We start from the raw sequence: 24494 nt of genomic DNA, 5'->3' as shown, positions 1-24494 counted from the left end.
TTTTCCTTCCTTCTTTCCAACTCTTAAATTTTTATCTGGTAACACACCACCTAGGGCATTGGGTGCAGCGATGAATAGAAGTGGTCATGGCAGACAACACTCCTGGTCTTCAGAGCAAAACTTTCAATATTTTACCGTTCCGGATGTTTATTATAAGGATTTTGTAGGTAATTTAGTTATGAATGAATGCCGATTTATATTGAGCGCATTTTCTTTATCTATTGAGATAATGATTTATCACCTTTATACTTTTAATATGGTGAATTATATTAATTTCTTTTCTACTGTTAAAATAACTAACATTTCTGAGATAAACCTCTCTTGGTTAAATTGCTTTACCTTATTTAAACACTGATGGATTTGCTTTGTTGATATTTTATTAGGATTTTCTATCCAGGTGCATGAATGACATTTATTTGTAATTTTATTGTCTTTTATGGTTCTTGTCAGATTTTAGTATCAAAGTTATGTTAGCATCACAAAATGAGTTAGAGGATGTTTGTTCTTTTACCTACTTGAAGTTTTTTTTATTTTTTATTTTTTTAATGATTGGAATTCCTTGACTGTTTTGTATAACCCATGGGCAAGTCGTCGGATGCTGGCATTTGCTTTTGGGGAAGACTTTAAAGTACTATTTCAATTACTTTGAATGGCTACAGTGGTACTCAGATTTTTAAAATTTCTTTTCAATCAGTTTTGGTGTGCTGTGTTTTCTCAGGGTTTTTCTATCTCATCAAGGTTTTCCTATTTATTGGCATTGAGTTGGTCCCATTGTCCTTTTCTTGTATTTTTAATCTTTGTAGCATCTGTAGTTTTGTATTTATTTGTTTATGATGTGCTTTATTCGATCAGTCTTCCTTTTTTTTCTTGAACAATCTTACCAGAAGTTGGTCCATTATTTTTTTTCTTTAGTTAACAGCTTTTCAGTTTGTCCTGTTCTATTTCATTGATTCCCTGCTGCTATCTTTATGATTTCCTACTTTCTACTTTTTTTGCTTTGTTTCTGTTTCCCCCCACTAGTGTCTTAGGTCTGATGCTTTAGGCATTCATTATTAGGCTCTTTTCTTATACCGTGTAAGTATTTAAATGCTTCTCTTTCTTTCTTGCCCCTTTCACTGTCCCCCACAAGTTTTGAAGCAATAATTTTGCTACCATTCAGTTATGAGTATTATTTTATTTCAGTAAGAAATGCTTCTTTGACCCATGAGTTATTAAGAAATGTATTTGTTGGGGCTCCTGGGTGGCTCAGATGGTTAAGCGTCTACTTTGGCTCAGGTCGTGATCTCAGGGTCATGGGATCAAGCCCTGCATCGGGATCCCTGCTCAGCAGGGAGCCTGCTTTTCCTTCTTCTACTGCTCCCCCTGCTTGTGCTCTCTCCCTCTCTGTGTCAAATAAATAAATAAATAAATAAATAAATAAATAAATAAATAAATAAAATCTTTTAAAAAAGAAAAAGAAGCATATTTGTTAACTCCAAATCTTTAGATTTTTCTAATAACATTTTGGGTAGTTTTTGTCCATATTTACAAATTCAGAATTCTTATATCTTCCTGGTCACTTGAAACTTTTATCACTATGTGGCTACATTTTTTTTTAATCTGTAGCAATACTTTTTGTTAAATGTCTACTTTGTCTGATATTAATATGGATATATCAACTATCTTTTGGTTTAGTATCATATCCCTTTATTTTGATTCTTTGTGGGACCTATGCATTGGTTAAATGTCTCATCAGTAGCATACAGGTGGATCAAGCAACCTAACAATTTTGCTAACGAAATGTACATTTGCATTTATTATAATTACTGATATGCTGGATATTTTTTCTAGCAATTTATTTTGTGACTATCATTTGTCTCACCTTCTTTATGTTTCTCTTTCTCCCCTTTCTTGACTTCTTTGGGACGGATTTTTTTTCTTCTCATTTCTTTTTTTTTTTTTTTAATCCCTCCACACTATTGGTGTAAAAGCGACCCACAGTATTTCTTTTCATTTAATAGCTATCTTGTAAATATTACCATGTAGTCTTCTCACAGGCTAAAGTAACCGGTATTTTTACCCTTCTTCAAAATAATATAATGGCCATTCCAAATGAAACTCCCATTACCTGCCTCCCTGATCACCTCTTTGTGACTTATGTGCTATTGCCGTTACGTATGTTAGTGCCATTTCTTTTTTCCCCCCTTACTACATAAGACATTATTGTTTTTGTTTTATTCGGTCCATGTCTGTTTAGATTATTGTACATATTTATTTCTGCCTTTGTCCATAATTCCTTCTTAAACCTCAGAGTTTCCATCTGGGATCCCTTCACTTCTGCCCAAAGTACTTCTTTTGGAATTTTACTGTTGCCCCTGGTGTCACCATCGCTATTGGGTTCAATCTTCTTGACCCTTCATTGGTAAACTCTTTCTATTGTTTGTGTGATTAAAAGATAGTTTTATTGTCTTTGGTGTTTTCAATGAAATCATACTGTGTCTAGGTCTGGTTTTCTTCTTATTTACTTTTTTTAGGATTTATTGACCTTCCTGAGCCTGTGGTCTGATGACTTCAGCCATTCTTGAAAATTATCAACGCTTTTTTTTTAGTACATTCCCTCTCTTTTCCTCTAGAACTTTAATTAGATAATATATAAAACTGCCTCAGTCTATCCTCAATGTTTCTTAACTTATCTTAAAAATTTTTCATACCTCTGTCTTTATGTCCAATATTCTGAAAATACTTCTCCTCCTATCTTTAAGCTCATTCTTTTTTTTTCTCTTTTAAAGATTTTATTTATTTATTCGACAGAGAGAGAGACAGCCAGTGAGAGAGGGAACACAAGCAGGGGGAGTGGGAGAGGAAGAAGCAGGCTCCCAGCGGAGCAGGGAGCCCGATGTGGGGCTCGATCCCAGGACCCTGGGATCATGCCCTGGGCCGAAGGCAGACACTTAACAAGTGAGCCACCCAGGTGCCCCTATCTTTCAGCTCATTCTATTTTCAGCTGTGTCTAAGTTATCCATTGCTGTGTAACCAATTACTCCAAAACTTAGTACTCTAAGAGAGCAAACCATTATCTTCCGGTTTCTGAGAGTCAGCAGTCCAGGGGCTGCTTAGGCATGTGGTTTGGCTCATTGCCTCTCACAAGATTGCATTCAAGACATGGGCCAGAGATGCGGAAATCTAGAGGTGCTGGAAGATCTGCTTCTCTCATGGGACTATTGGCAGGAGGCTCATCCTGTGGCAGGTTGGCTTCCACAAGAGTGACAATGATGTTAGAGACAAAGAGAGAAATCCAAAACAGAAGCCACAGTATCTTTTAAAACCTAATCTCAGAAGTACATCATCTCTTGTGCCATATTCTATTGGTCACAGAGACCAAATCTGGTACGTTGCAGGATTGTGCCATACGAGGGTGTGAGTATCAGGATGGGGCGTTATTTGGAGCCATTTCAGAGGTTGGCTACATGGTAGTGAAACCTGTCCATTCTTAATGGGAATGATTTTGTTTTTCATTTCTGGATATCTGTTGTTTGTTTGTTTGTTTGTTTTTGCAACTATGCCTGCTTCTTCTCTCCTTATGATTTTACTTTCTTTCCTATTTTTAAAGTACATCAAATACATTTATTTCATATTTTATATCTGATAAATCCAGTATCTGAAAATTTTGCTGATCTGAATTTGCTGCTTGTTGTTTCTTCTGGATGTTGCTCAAGGTACTTTGATCCCCAGTCTGTTTTTTTCTTTTAAATGCAACTTAATTTTTCTTAGACTTCATCTATAGAAATTCTTTGAGAACAGATTTGGGGCATATTTTTTCAAAGAGGAGTTGCACTTGATTCTGTCAGGTGCCGGGGGCACTTTGAGCCTAAAACCACTTTAAACTAAATTCCTGGCTTGCAGTTTTTTATATAACCCAGGTAATGTAAATTTAGGCTGCAAAACTTCATGAGGATTAGCTTATGCTTATAAATTATGAGGGAAAATGTCCCCCTCTCAATCAGGGTCAAATTTGAGATTAACAAAAAAACTTGAACTAGGTTTATTTCTAGTTTACCCTTACACTCAGGTAAAATGCATTTGGAATTAACACCATGCAGAGGAGTCCTGTATTAGACTTGCTCACCTTGGATGGGACCATGGCCTCATCTGTCCTCTGTGCCCTTCATGGGGGTGAAAACTGAAGCTCAAGTTCACCCACACCATATGGGCTCAGTGTTCTATTTCCCTGCCTGGATTCCTAATTTTGCCAAGTTTTTGGCCTCTGAGCGTAACTCAGTAATTCATCAGTGCATTTTTAAAAACATATTCTTAAAAGCTTATGTTACCCAGTATTTCTGATTATTTTCAGTTCTAATTATCTCTCATTATTTTCAGTATTTCTAATGACTTTCAACTTGGGTTAGTCAAGAAAACACTTCTCCCATGCTGCTGGAAATGAGTGTTCCCCTTTCCACAACTTTCCAGGTTCTGTTGGACTTTATTATGTGTAGGCCAGAACTGGAATATAGTGATTGCCTGATTTTTGACTAATTTTGGAAGATTATGTTGCATAACAATATGCAAAGATCTTGTAGCTTCTTGCTTTCTGGTCTTCTCAGCAGATATTCAAAAAGGATGTCCAAATTTTGTGGAATTTAGTGAGATTTCTGCAGCAGAATCTGATGGCCTTGGAGAAAATTAACTTCTTTATTTTAGCAAGTGTATATTCTGAAGGTTTGACAATTTTAGAATAGGCAATGATCTGTTTAGGAATCTAAACTATCATTCTTTCCAAACACAGAAGAATAGGCTAATGATGACAGAGAACCTTTTAAATCTATGATTTCTCATTTATTCTTGATACTGTACTTTCTCTTTCTTGGTTCCATCTTTCACATTAAATATCCAATTTTAAATTCTCTTGTCTAATTGATTTAATGATTAAGAAAATGTTCCTGATATTCAGCCTAAATTTTTCTTCCTAATTTATTCACATTACTCCTGGTTAAATCCTGAATAACTAGGATTGATGAGGCACTGAGAGCTAATTAATTGATCGCCAAAGCATTGTGGTATTTTCCAACTCCGCAGTGAATTCTTTTAGTCTTAGAAACACTTTCAGCAGTAAACTTCCCTGTAAAGCTGTTCATTTGTTGTATTCTGGGTGTTTCTCACAAAGTTAAGTTTAATATTTTCCCCAAAGATGTCACACGTAGGCAAGAACTAATATAAGGCTAAATTTTTACTCAGATATTTCACTTGCTAATCCTGTAGTAGTGAGTTTATCATATTTGCGGAAAGGGCTTTCCACCCTAAGTGACCCTCAGGGAACTACATTCTGGATGGTACCCTACCCTTTGACCATCGTATGGCCCTCCCTAAGCATGCTGCCCACTCCTGGGGCATAGCTTACTCGTTTGCTTCTTTCTGTGAACTCCTCGCACACTCTGCATTGTAGCGCCCAGTACAGCCCTCTGTGTGGTTTTCTTTGGTGAGTTTCATGGCCCCAGTGTGATTAAAGCTCCCTAAACGAGAACCTCCTGACATCCCCCATTTTCTAAGGACTGTGCTGGAAAATGCAATACTAAGTTTTTAGTTCAGGGCAAAGTGTGCCCTTAGTATTCACAGTGGTGATAGTAACTCACATTCTAAAATCTGGAAAGACTCCTTAAAGGCAGTGGGGTTTGACCTGAATCTAGGTGGTTGAGTAGGAATTAAGCTAGTGAAGTGAAGACAGGGTTTTTTAAAATTTATTTTTAAATTTATTTTTTTATGTAGGCTCCATGCCCAGCGTGGAGCCCAATGCGGGGCTTGAACTCACAATCCTGAGACTGAGATCAAGAGTTGAACACTTAACCAACTGAGCCATCCAGGCGCCGCAGAAGTGATGACAGGCTTTTTACATAGAGGGCACTGACTGTGGAAATCCACCAAGCCAGAGGCTGGTTCTGAAACAGTGGGTCTGTGGGTGAGGCAGGCAGGGTCAAGTCACAGCGCACCTTGTGCGCCATAATTAGAGCGTTGATTTTATCTTGAGTGAGATGAGGACTCTGTGACCAGGGGGGCGGTTCCATATGTACTCGCTGTTGATGATGACAGTGACATTTTATGTTGTGTTTAAAAGGAGTGGTTTGAGTGGGAGAAAAATCATTGGATCTTTTATTTACCACATGTATTTGGTTTGCAAGTTGCTGCAGGATTCCACATCAAAAACATTGTTTTACTACTCCCCATTCAGGTATTTTTAATGTCCAGTTTATGAGAGAAGCTCTTGTGGGAATGCCAGCCACCACCGCCCCCCTCCCCCCAGATAAGAATGCAGCATGACTTGGGAAAAATAAAAACCAAACAGAACAGTGTGGATTAACAGTTCCGATAGGTCCAATTCTTAGATACTTAGCTGACCTAGAGGGACTGTGAGGCATTGCTTTTCACATCTGTTTGACAGACAGGTGAAGCATATCTAAGGAAGGAGATAGCATGAAAGGGTAGACCTTAGTTCTGGAATTTAAATGTTATTAGTGGAAGGATGGAAATGGGATATATTTTTTATTGATTTGTCAATTTCTTTTTTCATTTTCTTTATTAACCTTTAGAAAAAAACTTTTTTCCTTTTCTTTTTCTCTTTTAAAATATTGTGTGGTACTTAAGTCTGTCTTTTTAGTAGCCTTTTAGAATTTTAAGCTTTCTATCTTCATTCTGATGAGATCTGGGAAATGTTGCCTTGTAAGTGCCTTATCTTGGTATAGTATTGTATTCAAACATGACTGTGGCATCTGTAGAATTACCTCAGAGTGGTGCCCAAAGGATTCTTACGGTGTTCGCCTTTCCCCACTAATGAGCACTGTGTGGGAAGTGAGCAGGGTCAAGATCATTCGGTAATGTTTTGTGTATAGCTTTTGTTGCTCAATATGGATTTAGCTTGATACCCTCAGAATTTATTGGTTGATTGGTAACTGCATTAATAAAGGAAAATAATTTTCTTCCCTCCGGGAGCTCTGTTAGAATCACCGTGAGTTCTTTTATGTGCTGTTCATTTAGTTTTGGATCGGAGGGTCCCAGATGTTCCACACCCTCTTTCCCTCCAGCTCTTCATGACCGCTTACTCAGATGTGCCGGGGAGGAAGGAAAGAAGGCATCCAAGGAGACTAATGTGGAAGATGAGAGGTGGGGGAGGTAGAGGAGAGGAGGGTGGTGGTGGGAAGAAAGGGGAGCAATAGGAAAACAGGAAGAAAGGGGGGAAAAGAGAAGATGAGAAAAGAGACTCTCTTTTCCATCTTTCCGTATTTCAGTTACTAGACACAGACTCATCGAGCAGTGTGTTGGGAGCGTAGAGGAATAAAGGTTGACTTATCACTAAGCAAGGAAATTCAAACTAACTCATGGCCTCTGAAACCATTCGAGACAGCAGCTGTAAAGAAAAGTAATAGGACAAAAATACTTCAGACACGTGGTGGTAACATTCATTTGTATGAAGGTAAAATGTATTCATGATTTATGTCCTTTTGATGAACACCTGGAGATGTATACGCGTACGTGCATAGGCATAGTTTATTTACAACTTGGTTTGGGCAGTCCTCTGGCATCTAAACCATCTTCTGAAATACTGCGTAAGGTCAAAGAAGCAATTCTAAAGTTGGTAATGATAGAAATTAAAAGGTAAAGAAAATGGAGGAAGGCAGTTCACCACGGAGACATCAAATTTTATTTTAATTTTTCAACCTGAAGTTTAACACAGAAGATAAATCTTTCCCAACAGGATAAGCTAAGGAATATATCACAGCAACTTGCAAGTTATTAACTGGGGTTTTGTTGTTGTTGTTGTTGATGATGTTTTGAGACAGATATCACCTCAGTAACTCCTCCAAATGCATTTACTTTATTTTAAAGGTTGTTCTTTCCATTATTAACGCCATCCTGAATCACAGAGCCGTTTATGATGAAATGTGCTTCTCTAAAAATCCTGTAAATGCATCTGCAATGGTTGCTGATATTTCAACTCATCCTAAAATATACTGTAAATTTTTGGAAGATGTTTTTATCTTACTGTATATTCTCTGCAGACTGTTAGAATCCAATTTATTAACTCTCTGGAAGTTGAAAGCTATGCTTGAATAAAGTGATACCAATATTTGTCAGGATTGGCTCAAATTATGTGTTGTATGAGATAACAGCAAAATTCCAGACTTTGAATGTTTTACATCAGTAATGATTCTGGTGGGGGTAGTGTGGACAGGTTTTAATGAATTTCACAAGGTTTTTTTGTTTTGTTTTGTATTTGTTTTTTTGTGTTTTTTTTTTTGCTTATTAAAGTCAGAAGGTATTTCTCCTATAGTGTTTGCAGTGTCTCCACTAAAATTGGGAAATTTTGCTTAAAGTAAAAAAAAAAAAAAAAAAAAAAAAGGCTTTAATCGATCTCATAAATTTCAAAACTTACCCAGTTGTAAAGATGTAGGAAGAAGTGGTGTGAGAAACCTCAGCTGAGCTCCCGGAGACCTGAGTTTAAGTACCATTTTATTTTTTTCTCTTCCTGGCTGGACAGCTTAGGCTAGTCAGTTAACCTCTCAGGGACTTGGTTGCCTGAAGTATAAAATAAGGAAGCTGAATATGCTGGTCTTTGCTTCAGGATTTTTCGTCCAGACTGATCATCTTTCTAGACCAAATGGGGTTCCCCAAGGCTCTCAGAGTAACAAGAGAGTGAATAGATGGTCATATAGTGAGACACGTTTGCCTGTGTGATGCCAAGACCACTTGAGCAGAACGAGGAAGTAGAAGGTGTTAATCTCGATTGCAGATATAGATTCCAGGGCCACGAAGTTCAAAGCCCGATCTTGGGGCTCTTCCCAAAACCACCTAGATTAGATTTTCATTCATGCTTCTCGCTTTACGGATGAGTAAGCTGAGTCCTAGAAAGAACAAGGGGCTTGGAAGGCTCACAAATCCAGTCGCTGCTGGCAAGACCTGGGGCCTGGACTTCGAATCCCCTTGACTGGATCTTTTTTGGCAACCATTTTCCCTTCTCTGCTCCCCTTTCAAAACTTGCTGTCAGGAAGGGACATCATAACCTCATTTTAGGTGCAGATATAAAAGACTGATGAGTCTTCAATTTGTGTGTTTGTGTGTGTGGGGGGGGAGACATAATAATGAAATCTGATTTCTGACAGCAATAAACTGAGAAGGGGCTGGTTTTGGAGGGCATGTGAACCTGTTTTCAGCATCTCTCAGATTAGACCCTCATGCTTTCTTACTTCATCATTATTTCCCCCCCTTCTCTTGCTGTTTAAGTAAAAACAAATTTTTACTCAAGCTTAGTTGAGAGCATTACGGGCTGTGGTCTTCATGTTTTCAGAATAAGAAGACAGATCATTTATTTATTTCACAAGGATTTATTGAAGATCTGTTACATCCAGGTACTGCCTGAGTCCTGAGGTCAACAGCAGAGCAAGACTGGGTTCCCGACCTGGTCAATTTTCACTCCAGTGATAGATGGGGCCTAGCAGAAGAGAAATCAGCTATAAGACACATGCTCAGGAGTTCTTGGGCAAGTCCTTGTCATCTTGTTTTTCTTATCTGTCCTTTTCAGAGACAGAAGTTCTTTTAGGAGGTATAAAATAAAAATAATGACAGAATTCTTTCTCACTGTCCTTTTTCTTGATGTGCATTCTAAATATCAAAGATTCTTTTTTTTTTTTTAAGATTTTATTTATTTATGTGACAGACAGCCAGCGAGAGGGAACACAAGCAGGGGGAGTGGGAGAGGAAGAAGCAGGCTCCCAGCGGAGGAGCCTGATGCGGGGCTCGATCCCAGAACGCCGGGATCATGCCCTGAGCCGAAGGCAGACGCTTAACGACTGTGCTACCCAGGCGCCCCCAAAGATTTTTCTAAAAGAAATGACTTAATGCATTCTTCCTGATTTTTTCAGTGCATGTGGAACCTAAACTGAGGAGCACAAAAGTGAGCATCTTAGGAATCTGAAGACTCAGAAGGGATATGTAAATATTCCATATGCAAAGGAAAGCACAAAACACACTGCATCTGGGATATTTTCAAAACCCACAGCCCACAATCTTTGTTACTGCAATATTTTGGTACCGTTTCAAACAATTTCTTCCACCTTGTATAATCATGGCACTGAATAAATGTTCAACATTAAAACAGTTACTGCTTTTCAGCTCCAGGATGGCTGTGTTTCAGAACTGAGAGAAGCATGTGCCTCCTGGATGAAAGGTGTAGTATAAATGCAACTTATTACCATTTTAGGCAGAATTCCCAGACTGGCATTTAGCAATTAAAAAAGCAAAGCTAAACAAGCCCAGGAGATCAACATTTCCTTTTCTTCGAACCCAAGATGCTCAGTTATTGTGGACAAAGAAGTAGAAGGCTCTGCTGTCCTTTGTTGACTCTCCTTGGAGCTTCTAAGCAGCACAGGCGGGAAGTGAGAGAATTATTTTTTCATTTCCATTAATCAACGGAGAGTCTAAATGAAGAGGTACAAATGGCTCTTTCAAGAATTTGTCAAAGCAGAATTCACATTAGAAAAGATTTACAGATTTTCTCTTCCCAATTGAATAATCTCTCTTGATATTTCCAGGTCTTTATCTTCTCTTCAAAGACTACTCTGACCCGGGCTTGGCTTTGCAAGGTGCACAGTTGAGTGGAAGATTACCTTTATAAGAAAATGTAGATTTAGAAAAATAGACTTCTGAGAGAGCATGGTTTAGTAAAATAGACATTTCCCTAACTCAAAGAAAAGAAACTCAACCTTTTTAAAACATCATATACTGGTGATTTCTGAGTGATGGATGAAAAGTACTTTCCTCAGAGATATACATTCTTCTCTGGATTCGGGACTTTGCTATGAGAATAAATTTTTCTCCCAAACATTGTTACCTTTAAATATTCAGTATTGATTTCTGCCTATTCTCTCTCCGGAGTTCAAAGTTATGCACCCTTTGACTAGCTTGTAAGGTATCTGTACTTACAAGGAAATGTGAGGTCTCCTTTCCAGGGACTCTAATTCATCAGTATAATGAATCTAAGAACTCTAACCTTAAGGCCAAGTAATTTACCATTAGTGGTCTGTGTTTGGGCAAAACACACCCACAGAGAAATGACGATTGTAGTTGTCATCAAAACTAGTGCTTTGATTGTAAGTGGATGAAACTAAATTTCTCTCGAACGTATTTTAAAACTTTTTATCTATAAATTTTCTCCACAACGAACAACAACAGAATGGAAATAGAAATATGTGGGCCAAGGAAAAAGAATCTTCCAAATGAAGACCCTGTTGTTATCTTTTTAACATTTTTGTTCTTTCCGTGATTTACTAGGTACCATAAACGTGAACTGGGTTTCAGTTCTTCCTCCGGTCTCAAGCCCGGGTGACTTACTTGATGATCTTCCTGGCGGGCGGCCACCCAGCACACCACGCTGGAGTGGTGCATACCCAGAGAAAGGCACAGACAGATACTTAGTTACAATTGTTACTTCAAAGTCAGTACTTGTTGTTTGTTGCTCTAAGGCTTAATGACAACTAGATTGAACAAAGCAGCCATCGGAGGCCATTGCACACACTAAAGCCACTGCATGATGTACAAGCACAAAATCCGAAGGCTAGCTAGAACTGTTCCATACGACACTCTAACGTTGAACATGTGACACCATATATTTGTCAGAAGCACACAGAACTTTACCGTGCAAAGAATGAGCCTTCATGTATGCAAATAGAAACAAATCATTTAGGAGGTCAGGTGTCCCAGGATGGAATGGAGTATGGGACAAAAAAGTCCAACAGCCTTACAGATGTATGCAACAGCATCACTAAAGTAGTGGGGGGGGGGTAGAGGAAGGTGCTGCCAATACCCAAGTCAAGCACTTCTCCAAAGAGAAGACTATAGGCACCGCAGACATACACAGTGTCTTTTAAGCAACACCTGTATCGAAATCACCTATGTAACTTTTCAGTTCTATTTTGAAATAAGCGTGAAGCTATCTTCCTTTGAAGAGATTCTGAGTCAGTAGGAGTTGTGTGGGTCATTTATTGAAGAGGTCAACGAACGTTAATATAACAAGGACCTAATAATAATCACACAGAGGCTTAATGTTCATACAGGGGTGGGATGAATTATGCAGCAACAGTTTATATCTGTTTCTTCTCCTTTTTCAGCTGGGTTTCAACCAGAAATCTATGTGAGTTACACATTCCCTAAGGCTGAATTGACTTGTTTATGTAATTGCCCTTTTTCTTCTCCAAGTTAAAATTTTTATGATGGAAAATACCTTTCTCCTTATTCTGTATTTTTCCTTCTATCAAGGCTTTAGACTGCTTTAGACTGCAATAGTTGTGGAACAGAAAAAGAATGTATGTTTTCAATTTTTGTTATAAAAGCTATATTAAAAAAGCTTTTTGATATATGGGTGCCGGTCCTTATAAATAATATATGAGAAATTAGAATATTCCAACACACCGGGAATTTGGAATAGTTAGAAATGTGAAATATGTAGGGCTCCATTGAGTGATTTTGCAGTGCCAGGAGGTCATAAAGATAATCAGACACCTTCAGAAACCTCCCCCTCCCGGTTCTGGTGCTAATGATTCTAGTTGTTTGTAGTGGAATTTATGTTATTTTAGTGATGAAGTCAAGGAGGATTTGGGAGATGAAGGTAAAAAATACTGTAACATTGGGCAATGCCTCTTCCATAAAATCTTACCAAAATTTTTCTGCCCGTAGTAGTCTTGGGATGCGGTTTTAATTGCAACCACAGGTAAAGCATCATGAGATCAATTAAACCTCCAAAGCTCTGTGCATCCAACTGGCCTATGATCATCCCCGTGATCTTGTAGTAGCCCCAAGGGGCCAAAGGAAAAGAGCCCTGGTATTAGCCTTGAAACCATCTCTGGACTGTCCTAGAAGATACTGAAATGGTAGATTGAGCCTTCTGAGGACTTTTCATTTTTTGACACCTTGATGTATTATGTGAAATTGTATTCGTGTGATGGTATCTATCTCCATGAAATTGCTATAGAGTTGTGTTCTTGGCAATGGACATATTTTTCATAAATACGTGCGCGCGCGCGCACACACACACACACTACAGAAGTCAAGAGTCATAAGTGTTTTATATCACATCTTAACTTCTATGTATGGGAGTGACTTTAGGAAATCTATTCGGGAAATCTAATTTTACAGTGAGGAAATTGAGATTCCAGCTAGCAACACAATGACAATTCTTCCCATTAGAATATGGGAAGGCAGGGGTTGAACCCCCAGCACAGTGCTCTTTCTGTCATAAAACAATGTGTATGCAGTTCCGTGGCTATATGGATACAGACAAAGAGATATATACCTGTAACACAAAACTGGTTAGAAACATAGTATCCAATAAATCTAGTATGAAACAAAACTCATTAATTCTAGCTTGAGTCTACATTGTTTTTTATCATTTTTCTATGCTGAACTCATACATCCCATAAATAAAAACACTTAAAAGGCCAGATACTCTTGATTGCTTAAAGTCATAACTGACAAAAAGAGGCTCGAACAAATGCCTTCATTTCATACATTTTGTGTAAGAACATTTTGTAACCTTCATCATACCTCCCACAGAGCTTTGCCTGTGAATAGTGCACAGTAAATCTGTGTTCGTTAATTGAGGGGATGAGATGGAGTCATCTCTCAATTTACTGTCAATGAGTGAAAAATTGTTCTCCTTTCATCACAGAATTATATAGAGCTGCTATGTGGATGATTGCATCTCCATGTGTTTAAAGGAGAACGTAAAGAGGGTACATCATACTGAATGCCTACTAAGTGCTAGTGACTTTACATCGATTGTCTCATTTCATCCTAAACCCATCCCCACATCATAAGAATGTCATCTCTGCTTACAGGTCAGAAAATTGAGCCTTAGATCACATAACAAGAAGGAACATGGTCAGAGTTGGAACCAAATTCTGTATGACCACAAAGGCCATCATTTCTCATTCTATAGCCAAATCTGATACAGAAAAGAGACTTCATGATATGCATTTCCTATAGCTATTTTCCATTGTCTAAGTGCCTGGCTGGGTCATGAAGGAAAAGGGGGAAAAAAAGAGTCAAATTCCCCACAGATAAGTTTTTCATTCCAAATGGTGCATGTTATTCTTTCTCTGCCTGACTTCACGGTGCCTCCTGATACTGTGCAACTCTATTCGTCTCAAGACATATGGAAAGAGTTTTATGTTTTAAACAATTAGACTTGACAGCACTATTGTTTCTTTCTTATTTAATATCCTTCAGCCTTGGAGCCCAGCCAGAATCTGTATTCTCTCTCCAAATTTAATTCCCATTCCTCGTACATATCACTTAGTTGTCGGGAGACAGTAACTTAATGGCATTTGTTCCTGTGGCTTAAGAACATCTGGGTTATGTCACTTCTTACCTGACCTGCTTAGCTCAGAGGGAATAAAGTTCTTTGTCTAATGATCTTTCAGGGCCCTTATTATTGTCGATTTTGCTTTCCAGATCCTATGTTGTTCTGTAAATGTCATGAGATGACAAGATTTCTGGATATTAATCTGTTTCTGCTCCGAGAAGGATGGTAGTTATAAATATGGAAGGAAAAGGGAACAAGGATATTATAGAGGAGAAACTAGCAAAGTCATAGTTGTTGGTGTATAACTTGCAGGTCTGGCAAGCTTAAAACTCCAGGGGAAATGAAAAGGGTTATGTAGTGGGGAAAAAGCATCTCTACATTTCGTGTGATTTCAGTTCAACCTAATTCAGTTCAATCAGTTCAGTCCATGAAATATTTCTTAGAGCCTTCAGTGAAGAGCTGGTACTATCTAGATGCTAAAACAACTTAGATTTGTTTATGGTTTTGTGTGGCCAAGCAAAATAGAACTGATAATGTGGGTAGCTTTGAGAACGTCAGTTTACCTCCTTGAGTCTCAGTTTCCTCATCTGCTCAATGGTGATCTCTTGCAATCATTCTCATTTGGTAACCCTCCTTACGGCAAGGCTGTGCTATAATTCAAAGAACACTTGTTGTAAAATTGGCAATTTGTATTTTAATCCTGGCTCTGCTATTATTTGGTAAGTCACTCAACTCTTTTTGTGTGTTATCTAAGAGGTCAGAAAAACTGATTTCAAAGGTTCCCTTTTTACTGGATAGCCCTGTGAGACTGGACATTACCTCATCTGTCCATATTAACAGCTTGCTTAGAGTAAGCAAAGAAATTATGGGGATGATGTTGATGCTGTTGAACGTAATTATTATTCTTTCCTCCAAAGTGGTGTACTGGCATGGTCGGTACAGTGTGACCACACAGATAGGCAACGGGGTGCCTGTGGCAGAAAACATGGCCCTGTGACTGAAAGAAGAATGATTTTTAAAGTAAAAAATTTCAAGAAAAGAATATCTCTTTGAATAGCAGAGAAGTTTCTGGCAAGATTTTAATTGGTGTGGGGTTTAGGTTTGTCAGCTTGCAGCAAAGAAATATTTCATTGAACTAACCTTTGTTGAGCTCGGTTTTAGTGTCTATTACCGTTCACTGAATATTGTAGGCTCCCTCTCCGTAGTGCCTTTTCTGCACAAGGATGCCCCGCCCAATTGACATCAATCAATCAGGCTTTGCCACATGACCTACCCTGGCCAATAAAATGTGAGGGGGAATTAGATGTGCCACTGCTCCTTGGGAGTTTTAAGAGAGGCAGTGAACAATCATTGTGTTCCCTTTCTCTCTACCATGAGATCAGCAATGTTCCAAAGTGTGGGGCATCCGTCAGCTTGGCACTCAGCATGAAAACACTGTGGAGCCATCCTGTGATTATTTGCGTGTGATCAAGGAATAATCTCCTGTCATTGTAATCCACTAAGATTTCTTTGTCCATTGCATTATAATCTAGTCCCTCCTTGCTACCAGTGCTTGCTACTGAAAAATAAAGTGGGGAGCAAGGCGAATCTAACCTTGGGTCCTTTATGGATATTTCAGTCAGGCAAAATGTTAATGGTAATGTATGGTGCATATTACTGTAGAGGACGTATGCATTGCATGCATATATTGTGGTAAGCAAACCTGACCTTGGGGTCAGGGAAGGCCATCTTGATAATATGCATTTAAGCTGACAGCTTATAAATTAATAGCAATAAAACTGGCCGAAGTCCAGGAGGAGGAAGAGGGTGTTGCAAACAGAAAGAATATCACAGGTCAAGGCGTAAAGGCAAGAAAGCTCATAGGAGTTGAGGAACTCATTGTTGAGTATGGCTGTCAGACGGGATGAAGGGGAAACTGAGAAGGAACATAGCCAGTGAGATAACATCAATAATAATAATAATAGTGAGCATTTATTAACTTTGTGCTAAGTGCCTTACATACATTTTCCTCATGATTATTATCACCATTTTATACAAGAGGAAATTGAGCCAGAAAGAGGTTTAATAACTTGCCTATAGCCACACAGCAGGAATGTGATTTTATCTGAAGGGCAATAGGAAATCACTGAATAGTGTTACACAGGGGGGCTCATGATCAGATTCACATTTTAGAAAGATTGTCTGGCTGCACTAGGTTCCCAACTCAAAATCCCACTCTGGTCGGAGGAAGTGTGGACCTCCATCTCTGGCTGTTCTTATCAGTGTGACTCCATTGACTACGGCAGTCAGCAGGAGGGAAGATGATTGCCAAAGCACTGCAGAAAAGGTTATTTTTAAAATGCTTTTTAAAAAAATTTGGGCACCTGGGTGGCTCAGTCGGTTTTGTTCGACTCTTGGTCTCGGCTTGGGTCTTGATCTCACAGTGGTGAGCTTGAGCCCTGCACTGGGCTGCGAGCTGGGCGTGGTGCCTGCTTTAAAAAAAAATTAAAATGCTTTTTAAAAAAAATTAATAAACTGTATAATTTTTTAGTTGAAAAAAAATATGGAATGCTTCATGAATTTGCACAGGGGCCTGCTAATCTTCTCTGTATATCATTCCAATTTTAGTATGTGTGCTGCTGAAGAGAGCACAGAAGAGTCATGTTTGGAAGGAGTAAGAATGTTATATGCAAGAAAAAATATATTGTGGGTCTCCAGAGCATTAAGATTTGGGTAATAGTTTTAATAACAATATAAATATAACAAATTGATGCCCTAATGTGCTCTTGTACCTAATTCAAATAATGGACATGATATCACATCAGTATTTTGAGCATTTCAATTTACTTTTGACCATCAAACAGACAATTTAGTGGGTAAATTAAAGACAGAACGAAAAATCTTTAAAAAAAAAAAATTTTTTTTTTTTTTTTAAGTAGGCTCCACACCCAGTGTGGGGCTTGAACTCATGACCCTGAGATCAAGAGTCACATGCTCTACTGACTGAGCCCGTCAGGCATCCCAAAGCCAACAATCTTTAAAGCAGATTGCATGGGGGGGGGGAGTCCATGTATTCTTCCCTCCTTGTTTACCAAGGTTGAATAATAGTGATCACATTTTGCGTTTCTCTTTGTCATAAATAGACATATAGACCAAGGAGGGAAGGAGTCCTTCCTAAATGACAGTGACAGCTCTGACAGTTGTTTTCTGTGAGTTGTTTGGTATCCATCAGAAGCCTCTGGAGACCTGAGCCTGACTGAAGAGGTCCCCAAGTCAAGATGCTAGGGACTGTGATTAATATGAATGCTCTCAGTCTTTGTAGGGTCCCTTCTGTTTCAGCAGAATTCAAAGGAAGAATTGTGGGTAATTTTGACATTTACAGTTTGTGTCCTTTAACCTTCTCTATAGGTTATCCCCAGAACCCTGACTTGTTCTTTTTTTCCTTTCCTTTCTTTTCTTTCTTCTTCCCCTTCCCTGCTGACTCCCTTGACTAGTCTTTTTCCTCTTTTAAAACAGCCTCTGCAGAAAATAACATGCTAGAAATGAGCTGACTGCCAATATGCATAGGAAGATTTATTGCAACCGAGAAAGGATGTTATGAGACATCACATATATTAATCTTTCTGTTTTGGTCTATAAAGACCCGAGTTTGGCTACTTTCACTTATATGCTTTTAAGGAGATAAAGTTAGGTCAGAATGGGAGATTTGGGGGGTGATAGGCAGAGATTTACAGCTCAAGTGCCCTGGAATACAGGTCGGCTCTGCGATTGTGGCTTCTCCGTAACAGCCACAGGCATTCCAGGGGCCGGCTCGACGGAGGTTTTTAACGCCGCTCCTTGCAAACCAACTGCCCTGCCCAGGGAAGTTGTCAGAAAAGATCAGTGCAGGTTTAGGGATGGTTTTTTGAAGTTTTCCTGAAATAACCAATAGTGAGTTGCAGGCTTTGATAGCTCTTTTTATAGATCTTGCAGCAGCTGGATCAAAATCTAATGAAGATGTTTGCATCTGACAATGGCAGGCCTGCACATTTCTATCCTGTTTCTTGAGTGCGCAAGTGCATTTCATTTGGGAACATGAAAGGCATATTTAGTGACAACTGATGGTTCTTTGTTTTTTAATTCCCAATAATGTCTTCAGTAAGTGCTTTTGTTAACATTTTTGCATTATACAATAGGTGACACAGGAAGATAATCGGTGTGCTGAAAGCAATTAAAGAGTTTATATCCAACTTGTTCTGCCTATTAAATGGATCCGTTCGGCATAGAAGCACATTAGCATCTTTGCAGTGGAATGATTGTGGAAATAGGTTATTCACGGGGCCTGTGCCTCTTGCTCCTGCTGCAATAAGACATATCTCCAAGATTGGAGAAAAGGAATGAGCCATTTTTCTCCCCTTGGAACTGTAAACAGAAGTAAAACTATTAATAGATGCCGCAGCTAATCCCAAGAAGCTGCAACGGAGAGATTAAATAATGTCGTGAAGAGAGAAAGCCAGAATGAAGGGAGGGGAGGAAGGGAGGAGGAGGAGGGAGGCGAGCTGCCTGATTACCACGCTGCATCAGACAAGGACAGACTGAAGGACTCCCACTGATCGTAGTCTAACAGGGGACTCCTGTTCTCAGCAAAGTCAATATCACTTCAACTATTGCTTGAGAGCTGTTCTAATGGGAAGATTTGTGTTTTATTTTGTAAGTAGTAGTCAAGATGATTTGAAATGGGGTTTGGATGCCATGGGGATGCAGCTGAGCCTAAAGGGGTGAATGGACTTTGTGAGCAAAACAGTGTGTTTTGTGTTTAAGAAGAAACCTCAGAGAAGTGGGAGGCCTTTGGGTCAGTTCATCATTTGAGGTTGGGTCCCCATTTGTATTGCTACATAGAATGTATTATAACAGTAGGGATTGGAATGTAATAAAATCTGTACCTGGCATATTCGAATTGATTAAATGTCCCCAAGTGTTATTCCTACTAATACTCTTGGACTTTTGTTCATCGTCCCTTCAATATATGCATGCTGGCAGAGAGGCATTGAGTCAGCCACTCTGCTGAAGATCAGCACATATCTTCCTATTTTCACACAAACTGTGAGGCTGGCATTGGCATTACTGATACAACTTAGGACTACTCAAACTGTGGTCCGTGGACATCGTCATCTTCACCATGACTGGGAAACTTATGAGACATGCCCATTCTCTGGCTCTACACCAGACCTAGTACATCAGAATCTCCAAGGGAGGGCCCCTGGAATGTGTTTCCACAAACAGGGACTGAGTTATAGCTCCTCGAGCTTAACAAGCCCTACAGGTCATTGTTCCGCCCACTAACGTTTGAGAAGCAATGGGTTATTGTTGGGAAATCTGCAGCTCAGAGTGTTTGGGTGTTATGTTAAGGTCACACACCTTCAGAGAGACGGAGTTGAATTCTGACTTAGGATTCTTATTGTGTCCGAAGCTGGGATCTTTTATGGAATCACGGGAAATGCCCGGTCACCCCCTCCTGGGGTCAGGAGCATGCTTGGTCTCTGAGGATGGTCCTTCATTAGGGATCGTGACTGAGGATGTGTGACATCTTTGAGTGATTTGAGCTGTTGTTTCTCTGCTAAAAGATAAATTCTGTTGTCTCTGCCAATGCAGTTAGCTTCTGAACCAGGCCCGACTGGCCATCCTTCTGGTGTTTTAAGAGACAAGGGAAGCTCAGACAGTGACTGGAGGAGAGGCCAAAGGACGAGCATGTGGCACCCATCTATTTCACTTACAGAAACACTACGGAGAGACTTGATTGTTGGTCATCTCTCTACATTTTTATATCTATTAAGCTCTGGGGCAGGGGAAGAATAGCTCCTGGCATGTTATAGGAATAAATCAAATTTATTTGTGATCGCAGATCACTAAATATCAGCAGCGAATTGACCTAGATCAAGGAATTCGTTGGGTGCGTGAGAATATAGAGCAGCACACGGGGAAGGAGACCTACTGATGTCTGGCCCTGCTGGCTGTCATTCTCCGTGCTCGAGTAAGCGTGAGCTCAGGTGTTCAGGCTGTGTTGTGTCGCAGAAAGAACCAGATACTCATTAGGATATGGCTGCTTTTACTGGCATCATTTTGCTTTCTCTTCACCCATTTTTATCCTCTGTTTTGATAGCATTTGGAAGTCATGACCCAGAACTTGAAATATGTTATTCGCTCAGTAAACGCAGGGTTTCAAAACAAAATTAATGTCATTATTCGGCCACTGATATCATGATGCAAGGGTATCAAGGAGGGAGCCTGTTAAAGGGAAGGACCTTCAGCATCTTACAGGCCGAGGTTCCGACTATGGGTCTGCCACTTGATAGTTTGTATGACCTCGGTCCTGTGGCTTTTAACCATTCTGTATCATAGTTTCCTTCTGTAAAATGGGGAATGTTTTATACGTCAGAGAGTGATTACATGGATTAAATATGGGGCCTCCATACAATCAGTTTGCCCAGGACCATCCAGGCTTACACTTGCTGTCTTGATGTAATTATTTACAACATTCCCTTTAACTCTGAAAGTGTCCTGATTTGGATGATAAACTTTATAGTTACACTCAGTAAATACGATAATGTATGTAATATGTCATGTGCCATTGGTATTCAGTAAAGGAGAGCCATCATTTGAAATACTGCATCTGGAAGCCAGTTGTATCTTCCCGCTAAACTTAGTTTCCCTCCCTGGAAAATGAATGATGAGACACTCAGGGCTGTGCCTATCTGTGTTGGGGGGTCTGTGCTGCACTGTGCCCCTCCTTTAATCTGTACCACCTCTTAGATCAGGAACAGCAAGAGCCTGGGGCAAAATGCACTGGCCACTTCTGCAAAATCAAGTGTTGCTGTCACCTAGGGAGCATTGGGTCATTGGTATTGTGTTTTGGAACTTTTAGAAGAAAACTTACGACACAACAGGCAGTATATTACATTTATGAGTATCCCCTAATGCCCGGTGCTCTAAATCTTTTGAACTCAAGGTGGGCAGTATTAGTCTCCTCTTACAAATGAGGAGTCCCAGACTCAGAGAAGTTAAGAAGTCATATGTTTGATAAGAGGAGAAGCTAAGAGTTAAACTCTTTTTTTTTTTTTTTTTGGTCTCCTAAACTCTTTCCACAATAATGCTCCAATGCCATTAATGAGGAGCAATTCTAACTCCACATGAAACGATGAGTAATACCAATCAGTTCAATATCATTCTTGGCTTCCTCTCGTTGGCAGGTGTAATAGAAACACTCTGCCACAAGGAGGGAGGATATTTCTAAAACCAACCTGCCACTTCTTTGATCTTAATGTTCTCCCCCCCCCCATATGCCCATCATAGATACAGCTTTTCATAGATCACTGAACATCCCAGATATTAATTGCTGCTATCCTGCTGTCTCTGCCAAACATCCCAAAATTAGGATTATTAGAAAGCAGAAGGTCTGATTTGGCCCTGATGTGGAAGACACTAATGGATGAAACGAGAAGAAGAGGAGAAAGAGGAAGAAAGGCAGGGATGACTGTCAGATCAGACCCATCTCTACATAAACAGATGGAGACTTTTTGGAGAAACCCATTTCTTATCACTTCCCTAACCATTTTAGGTTAATTCTGACCTGCTTTAGGTAGATAAAGATAAATGTGAATTTTAAATTATATTTAATCTTCATTAAAGTAATTATCTCTCTTAATGAAGAATTTGCTGGGTTGTGGTTGTGCAATGGAGTATAAAATCCTAAGTGAATAAAATCAATTTCATTTTCAGGCTAGCTTTTCTGTCCATTAATAAACAAGGCACAGAAAATACATTTGCTCAGAATCATGCGGCCGGCTCCCAGCTTATGCAAAGCCAATACCACTTACAAAAGCAGGACAGTTGGCTCTCCATTTCTCACCCTTCATTTTTCAACCTAAAGGAGAGCGTCTACCCTAGGATAGGAAAGTTCCATGAGTTTCCATATTGGGGCTGTTTACTGGGTCCAGCAGTGAGACCACTGCGGGTAATATCTCACACTCAAACGACTGCTCTAATGGAATAGTGTTTGTGTGGTGTGGTGTATTTCATCTAAGTGCTCTGGTTTATTAATCACATAAGTATGAATTAGACTCTGGCATGCTTATGTTTCCTAATGTATGAAAATTGCTTATTTATTTCCATGCTGTTACAACGGAAAGAAACAGACTGGTTCTAAATAGCAGTGTACTGTAGTGTGAAGCAATTAAATGAGTTATGCATGCCCTTCAGGAAGAGGATAATGGGGACTTGGTGCCAGCTAGTCCTCGCTGCTGCTGGTAAAAGGAAAAAGGACATGTCACAGAGGAACAGAGGCTTGTCCATATTTCAGTGCAAACGTGTGAGCTTAGGATTGTAGTTAAATCTGAAGATTTAGCTCCTGTGCACTTGCCGATTGGCTTAGTTGAAACTTCTGAAAATAATGTACAAGAGAGCCGAAAAGAGCATCACCCACGGGCAGGTAAGAAGTAAAGATGTTGGTGACACATTACCTTTATGCCTCTTTGTTTTGTGCACCACTGTCCTCCTAACACTAAATGACAGATGCAAACCACCCCAAAACCATAGTGTCCACATGCTACCACCCCTGCTGGCTGAGGCAGCTAGAGGGCAGTGTAAGGAGCAACTCCACACTTCCTTTCACATGGTATGAATTTCCATATGTTGACTATGTGGCTTATTTGTTACTGGTCATTAATGAAATTACATGGTACTTCTTATATGTCAGGTTGTTCCAAGTACTTGGTTGTATAATCTTCATAACATTCCTATGACATAGTTACCCTAACAGTTCTCATTTTACATATGGGGAAACTAAGGCACAGAGAAATGAAACAACCTGCTTACAGTTACACACCTGGTAGGTGGCAGAGCTGGGACTTGAACCCCAGGTAGCCTGGCTCTAAAGTCCACACTCTTAACTGCCGTGCCTCCCTGATTCTATTATTTTGTGTGGTCGCATCACTGAACCCCTCAGAACTTTGGTCCTTTCGTCTGCAAAATGGGGAGGTAACATTTACTGAGGTCCTACTTAGGTACCATGCTAGGCTCCTCCTAGATGTTATTTCATTTGACCTTTACCGTTACCTGTAAGGGAGACAGATTCTCTTTGTTTTATATATGAGAAAACTGGCTCGGAGATACTTTGTAGCTCCAAGGTCACAAGGAGTGTAAGGGATGGAGCAAAGTTTCGGACTCCGATTCCCCTGTTCCAAAGCTTGCATTTCTTTTATTATGTCTTGCTCTAGGGGCTCTGAGGAGGTCATAGGCGACAATGGATGTGAAAGGACCTAACGCTTGCTGGCGCATTGAACGCCCAGTAAAAGTTAGCTCTGCAAGTGCCTGGCAAATTGTATAGAAATGTTCGTTATTATTGTCAGTACCTTGTTTTGATGCTGGCAGAGGAAAGTGTTCTTAATGGGAGGATGTGCCCTGTAGGAGGCTGAGCTATTAATAGCCAATAGTGATGTTTACCGCACTTCCTCAGGAGACTTCAGTTCAGAAAGTTCTGAAATAGAAAAAAAATGGATCTAAATTGCTTAATCACAAAATGATAGACCACATTCCTCCTGAATTACCTCCTCAAGACATGACTTCTGTGGCTATCAAGGAGCTGGATAGGCAGATTGCTTTTTGAAATCCTTGTTTTCAATTGAGAACATAAACAGAACTATATAAAGGACACTGCAACATGCATCATGTACTCACTGCCCAAGGTGGGTACATTATAGGTAATATTTTTTTTTCAAATATTTTTTTTAAAAAAATAAGTAACTACATATAAGTTTTCCTATATTCCCCTTATCGGAAAATATTACCTTTCTCTTTTCACCCTCGCTTCCTTCTCTTCAACTGCCATCCTCAATTTCGTGACTATCCAGTCCATATCTTTTACTTTTTAATTGGATGTATGTAAGCACAAACAGTGGATGATATTGTTTAAAGTATTTCCATCAAAAGTAAGTACTTCAACTTGTTATTTTCATGCTCAATCTCATGTTAGTGAGATTTAACCATGTCATTATGCACATGTCTAGTTTATTCACTAATTGCTCTATGATATTTCATTCTTGAATATGCTGAAATTTTTCAGTACCCATGTTTTTGGACATTGGAATTATTTATGATTTTGGTGATACAAAATCGTAATGCTGATTTTTAGCTTACATTATCAGGATTATGTAAATATTGC

The 24494-nt window shown here is 39.4% G+C and overlaps 1 long non-coding RNA gene and 1 pseudogene across 2 annotated transcripts in view; one reads left to right on the top strand and one right to left on the bottom strand.

The window, feature by feature from the left end:
- LOC103666996 overlaps positions 1 to 24494 on the top strand; it is a 296098-nt gene that overhangs the window by 172906 nt on the left and 98698 nt on the right. The window lies entirely within an intron of this gene.
- On the bottom strand, positions 16857 to 16951 carry LOC121103184 (annotated as a pseudogene).

The sequence above is a fragment of the Ursus maritimus genome, unplaced genomic scaffold, assembly GCF_017311325.1.
Source record: "Ursus maritimus isolate PB19 unplaced genomic scaffold, ASM1731132v1 scaffold_17, whole genome shotgun sequence".
Taxonomy (NCBI): Eukaryota; Metazoa; Chordata; class Mammalia; order Carnivora; family Ursidae; genus Ursus; species Ursus maritimus.
Note: the sequence above shows the minus strand (reverse complement) of the source record. Positions and strands in the feature narration are given on the sequence as shown.